This window comes from Lygodium microphyllum, chromosome 1 (assembly GCF_053477565.2).
Source record: "Lygodium microphyllum isolate KBCC chromosome 1, Lygodium_microphyllum_v1.1.10, whole genome shotgun sequence".
Lineage (NCBI taxonomy): Eukaryota > Viridiplantae > Streptophyta > Polypodiopsida > Schizaeales > Lygodiaceae > Lygodium > Lygodium microphyllum.
Genome location: NC_141135.1, coordinates 116,276,685 through 116,284,011, shown reverse-complemented (window position 1 = coordinate 116,284,011; position 7,327 = coordinate 116,276,685).

Here is a 7,327-nt window from a genome sequence, read left to right as displayed (position 1 = left end):
GATGAGGTTTTGGATGGCGAGGATCTATAGCTCGCCCTTGGATCCGTGGAGCTCGTATACCCTTCTTTTTGGTCACGTGATATCTATGTAGACATTTTCTATGTAGTAGTAGTATCTTCCCATGATTGTACCAGTCGCTTTCATTATGCGATCATGTATTTATTTCATGTATCAGTGTTATGATTTAAGTACACTTTACCTTTATTTACATGAGCATTGTACACATTACTAAAACTATTTTGTATAGCGCAAATAAAGCACATAGTACTATATGTGGCACGGCAGCTTATTGTCCTGCCACAATTTTTTTTTTCCCTGTTAGTGTCACTATTAGCATCGCACATTTACTGCACGTGTCACTATTAGCATTGCAAAATGCATCGCAAAGCGTCATTATCAGTATCGCTATTTGTTTGGGTATCAGCGTTGCTATTTGCATCGGCTAATACCATCGCAAATAACGTCACTGATAACAGCGCTAATACCAACTACTCTATGGCATCGCCAATAACGAAATTTTTTGCGACGATGGGGGCAAATTTTTTTATGAACATTTTCGTCGCTTTTAACGTCGATATAAGGCCTCTATCTTGTAGTGTCTTGAATAGTCGATTGACTTGGTATTTTCTTTGAGCTAGGTGATGACTTCCATCTAGAATGGGAGTGATTCCTCTAGAATGAGGCAATCTCATATCACCAATAAAAAATTAGGGACTATAAATTGCATTGGTATAATGGCTTCCAACCTAAAGGCTAGCTTGTAGGGAGTCATACTGGTTCCAATATTCAAGGATATTTGGAAGGCCCAAAGTGTAGTGGGAATCTTACTATCTCAATCTTCTCAATTCTAATATACCAATTTGGTTAAGATCTTGCATAGAACATTGTTGGTGGATCTGCTAAACCATTGGCTTGAAGATAGTAAGGATACAGTTTTTAATGTATAATTAGAAAGAATGAGGTGAGCTCTTTGATGACTTTATTTGCAAAGTGTGTACCTTGATCACTAAACAAATTTATTGGCATGCCATACCTAGTAAAGATATCCCACAATGAACATTTAGCTACTGACTTGGTGGTATTGTATAGCTTCTATCCATCATCTTCTACCCATTTGGTACAATAGTCAATTTCCATCAATATATGTACTTTTTGTGAGTGTAGGTAGCAACCAGAGAGATGGGACCACAACAAAGTCCAATCCCCACTTCTTAAAAGATTTGAGGGGTAGGATTTGTTGGAATGGTAAGAGATCTTTGGCTCGTTGATAGGAATCACAATACTAGATCCACTTGCAAACATCATCATGCATAGTTGGCCACCATAGATTGGCTTACTAAAATTTTTGGATTCACATACATGTGAATCCGTGTGAGCATTTAACTATACATGTGTGCATCCATCTATGCATGTGCATCTGACTATACACACATGTATCCAAAAGCTGGCCATTTATGTTTTATGTGCTCCCTAATAGAGAGAATGTCAGGAAGGAAATTGTACTTGGAAGATCTTTTAAACATGCAACTAAGTGTGCGATCTTGACTAAACACTGTATTAGGGAGTTTGGGAATTTACAAGATGGTGAATATTTGGTCACATGGTCAAATTGTTACCCCCTTCCTTGAAGGTGAAACTTTTTCTAGATACTATATAGATGATAGTACCAAGTTTCATGTTTAAAAAAGATTAAGATTTAGCCACATGGTCAAATTTTGGGACTTAAAATGGGCCTAACACTCGCTATAGGTAGTATCCGGGCTTCTATAACACTCACAAGGCAACCCCACATGGCCACCAGGAGCATCCAAAGATATGCTGCCCTAATCACTACTAAAGATATTGTGTTTGTAATGAACTGTAGTCCAATGATTACCCTTCCCTACTCCTCAAAGGGAGATCCAACACATCTTACTATAATATACCGCATAACACACACATAGAGGAGACACCCCTCCGAGACCAAATGCAGTGGCTCTACTGCAGCTCTCCTACACCAAGAGGATTGGCCCTCGATGTGCTCATCTAACATAAAGAATATACAAAGAGTCTCCACTCTTATATGCTTTGAACGATCCAAGAGATTTCATATTTCCTTACCAAGCTTTCCCAAGAACCCGTTCCTCTACCCTATAGCTCGGGTTTCCTTACACACTCCACGTAGGTCAATATTTGGAAAGAAATTGCAATGCATCCAGGTTTGATACCATGTTATTCTCAATGAAAATATGGATGACATTGTGATCAAGCATTTTATCATTTGAAACCAGCTAGGTGAAGTGCAAAAATAACCCTTCAATGATTTTCCAACTAAGCGTACGTGCGGTGTTATTAAAGACTAGCACCGAATTTCTTCGTGCTATTAGTCTCCCTAATTCAAACGATAATCTATCCTATATGTTGTGCAGAGACAAATAGGTTATATTTTGAATCATTTTCAAGAACTAACCACTTTTCCAAACCTTCTCCCTCCTACCATTTATATTTTACATTCGTGGAGTAGGTTTAGGGTTCATTTTATATATAATTTTTATATAAAAAGTAATAAAAACACACTATAACATGTAAACAAGGCTTTGAGTCAGGCTTGATCCTCATGCTCTAGCCTTGTTATACGTTCAAAAATATGAAATGCAAATGAAAATAGTTTCATAGTATGGTGTGCCAAATCCATAGTGGCCTCACACAGTTCCCCCAATGGCGACTCAACAATAGTGGAATCCTACCAACTGAAATGAACAACCCCCAGTCTCAACAAAAGCTTTGAATCAAAATAAAAACAAAGGACCCTCTGGATCACCTCAACCAGTGTATTCACTAATTACAGAGGCTTTCCAAAACCCTACTATAAGTACTCCAAGAGGTGAAAATTTGAAGGACTACATATCCAATTCAGTCATCGCAAGTATCAAGAAGGATCAAGCAAAAAAAAAAAAATCTCCCTATTTTTTATATTTTTTCCATTTATTTCTTCATAAACATGAGATATTCTAAAACTATTAGTTGTTACTATTCAAGGACACTCAAAATTATTTTGATATCCATTTTTATCCCATATGATCCCAAAACACCAAATAGAAATCCCAATTTCCATTGTTCTTATAAAAATTGCAACTTACAGTTTTTGCGTGTTTTGCGAGAAATTATTATATCATTATATTTTTGGTTTTCTTTCATGTTTTAGAGAGAATGCAACATAGAAAATAAAAAACAATCAAAATCAAGCACTTTCTCTAATTATTTCTCATAAAAACAAAAGAATCGCTCACTTATGCATAAAAACTGTGATTCTGAGGCTCATAGCTCTCGTAGATGGAAGGCTATTGACGCTTCTTTGTTGTCGCTGACACACTCTCTCAGCCTGATCTACATCCTCCATCGCTCTAGCATCATCATTTGCTCCGAATTCTTCATCACAACCCTCCCCCTTGTCTCTTGAATTGATACATATGAATAACTGCTAAGAGGAGAGAGGAAAGAGGAGAGAGAAACAAAAAAATTAAATTTATTAATCCTCCACAAAAATTAGGTAGATTACAGTTATCTCCTTCCTATCTCTGTCCTGATCAAGAATCTCTCTCTCTCTCTCTCTCTCTCTCTCTCTCTCTCTCGCTCTCTCTCTCTCCAAATGGATGTAAATCGGAGAGGCATTGAGCGATTTGGAAGGGGCCTAGAAAAATTTGTGCCCCCCCCCTTTGTTCATTAAACTTTTATTACTTGTTTAGGATTTTAATAAGCCTAAGGCTAAAAATTTTAAAATAATCAGCTCATCTCTTTGTGTTCACATTGTCCTACAAGTCGATATTTCGATTTAGGGTGGGCAAACGGACCTGGATTCGAGATCTGTCTGGACAGGTGGCTTTGTAGCATCACAATCTATCAGCTTTGTCTCTATCGTACTCTTTTTAGTCCCCCAAATCTAGTAGCTGCTTTATAACACTAAACCTTGTACAAATTAAATGGGGGATTAAATAACCTTCGATAGACGGACCGAGACTTACTTTGGATTCTTGACGTCAAAATGTTTCTAGAAAACTCTAGCTCGACCATCTGCCATTGTTTCACTTTTCATAAAAATTTGGTCTTTGGCATCTCCTATGCACTTTTCTGCTCCAAAAACGGCCTCAAATACTTCAATCATAGATCAAAAGCGGTTCCTAAAATCCAACTCCCATTGGCAACCATGGGATAGGGTGACTCAGTCCATGGAATCCCATGAAATAATCCGCATCTGCATAATAATAAAGTGCATCAAGCTGATACAGAAAAAACACACATCACAGCTCTTGTCCTACCCCTTGATAACATCAATGCATGGAAATCTACTAGGGATAGGCCGAGCATAATCCAACAGAAATCTAGAGTGAGTCTCTAACCAACTGCTCTAACATGGACTGGCTATAAAAAGCCCATCAAAGAGGTCATCCTAGTGGAGATCTAAACTACCTATCTAACTTAGGACAACTGGACCAAGAATTCCTACTAAGCAAGGACTCCTATAGCCTGGTCATCATAGTTTCTTTTTATGACAAATTTTCCATTAAGGGTTTCCATACTTAGGTGTCTAAAAAGAAGGGAGCTAAGCGTACTGTGACCCAAGAAGAACAGGGTATCGGCCTCAACTCCTAACTTGGTATCCAAGAACCTACCAAGCACTAGTAAGGTGACACTTAATCCTTTTTTAACGTTCACTTTTATTTTCGCTCCAACCTTCCTTTCTTTTCTCTTCCACTAGTTGCTACCCCTGGGAAGACAAGGCATCGGCCCTAGGTCCTGGTCCTGAGTCCTGACTCATCCCCAGGAACCTACCAAGCCTCCGCAAGGCGATAATCAACTACTTATAGGAACTTTCTTTTTTCTTTTTCCTTTTCTTATTGAGGGGTTAGAACCCCCATTTACACACGTCTATAATTTTTTTAAAAGATAGATTCAAAACTTTCTCTTCTTTAAATATTTTGGTAAGCTTCTCTAACTGCCTCACCCTAACAGGGACTCCTAGGACAGCTACCTAGCAAGCAAGAATGATAGGGTCATTGGAACAACCTTCTAAAATAGGTCTTTTAATGCTTTACAATGTCCTAATAGGAGGAGAACCACTACTTAAATCTCCCGTAGATATACCTGACCAAACCTTAGGATTTCATGCCTTGATTATTGGTCCCCAATAAACAAAAATAAATTAACCCCTACATACACATATAACATTATTTGTTTCATGAAAAAAGACTTGGAAAAGAGGCGAAACCACTTGGAATGGCCACAAGAAGCTCCTCCATAGCAAAGCCTCCCTCCAATGACTTCATCAACTTATGTGATTCAATTCATTAAAATTGAAAATTATTAAACATACCTACACCAAACAAACATCACAGTTCACACCCAACAAAACTGGCCCTCATGGCCTAAAGCAATAAATCATTTAAACACGATAAAAACTGGCCCTCTGGGCCTATGAAAATCAAGTACTAAAACCCTAAAAGCCTTGGCTCTCTTGGTCTAATGAAATCGAAAAAAATAGCTCGTATATATTTTTTCCCCCTTGTAAAATCTTATTAATATACAACAAGATACTCCATCCCAAGGAGGAAATAGGGCTCCTACCCTAAACTAAATGCATTAGATTGTGACCCATGCCTCCTACATAAATAGCAAGAGGTGTACGCATAATGTGTTGTGTGATAAACCTATGGGTCCAAGATAACAAAGGCAAATGGGTCTTGGCCACTCTTTGCATCACCCATACTAACCATCACTTGCCATATCAAGCATGTTTCGAGAAAAGGCCCGATAATTGATCGGGTCCTATCTCATCATTAATAGAGATATCCAAAATAGGACCATAGTTGAAGAAAATGTCATCTTCATAAGCAAAATTTTCTAGGGCGGGACTATAACCTCAATTTCTTTGTAAAAAATTGAAAGTATGTCCTTTCAAGAGAGCAAGTTTATTTCTACCCTTCTCGCAAGGCTAGAGGATAGTGTAATCATCAAATCTAGTCTCTCTATGCATCGAAGTCTTGTTATTCATTTGGATGGCATGAAGGTTAAAAGCAACTTAGATAAAGACAAAGGCATTATCTAGCTCGTGATCAGATGATATTGTACTAACATGTCTGTCGATGTCGACCCTCTCCTTTTGAACCAGCCATATTCTCTATGAGCTTATCATGCTCCTACTACTCCAACTTATAATCCACACCGATGTTGCCATGTGAGTTTTTCATTGTGGGCTTACCAAGTGAACTTTGGACTTCTACGCTTGATGCCGATTCAAAGAGGCGTCTACAAATTATTGCTTGAAAGTGACAGGGTAGTTGGATAAAGAAACATTTATAGAAAGAGAGCGGGAGAGAGAAGTAAATAAGGATGAAAGTAGGCAAATAAAAAAAGAAAAAGAGAAAGAGAACAATAACCTATTGTTTGTCATAACGTAGACAAAATGGAAAATGATGATGGTCGTGATGTCCAAGATTGTGAGGCATATCTTAATCTGCGTGTCATGTGTCCTTGCTCTCAATGCAAGCTAGCAATTGGATGAAAGTGTCACTTCTCTATAGAACACGTACGACACTTTGGTGAGTTCCAATCGAAGATCATTGATAAAGTGATCAACTTTGAGTAAATGGTAAGAAAAGTGTGTATCAATCATGCCTTACATTAGCAAACTAATTGAATATCATATACAAAAACATGAGACATGCTCATAAATTTTATACAGGAAGGTGACACCTCATCCCAAGGAGCAATGCACCTATTGTGGCTAGTTAGAAGAGTTTGTGGGTATGCAATGGATGGAGTGCCTGAGTCAATCCACCACTTGGAAGGCACGACTCAATCTACACCGTGGATATCGAAGGAGGCAGTCAACCTTTCAGACCTTCCTCCAATCTTGGAGTCTTAGATGGAGGTAATAATCGATTCATTGATGCCCATGGATGCCGAGTCATCTAATCCAGTAAGAGAGAAAGCATACATACTATTATATGATGGATACCGAGTATCTATCCTGAAGACACTGCTTGCACTCCTAAGTGTGCATGCAAAATATGGGTGAAGGGACGCAAGTGTGACTGAGTTGTTTAAGTATATTCTATGTTTGCTCTGTTGATCTTTTTAGCTCCATTATAAAAAACACTTGTGCTTTTTCAAGGTGTTTTATGTTGAGATACAGATGAAGAAGAAGAAGAAACCTCTTATATCCTTTACAAGTTTGTTGTGATTTCCAGTCTGATAAGAAGTGTTTTTTCAGGTTGCTAAAGTATCATATATTACTACTTGGAAATACCATGCCCAAGGCTCGTGATGATGCATAATCTATTTTACAAAA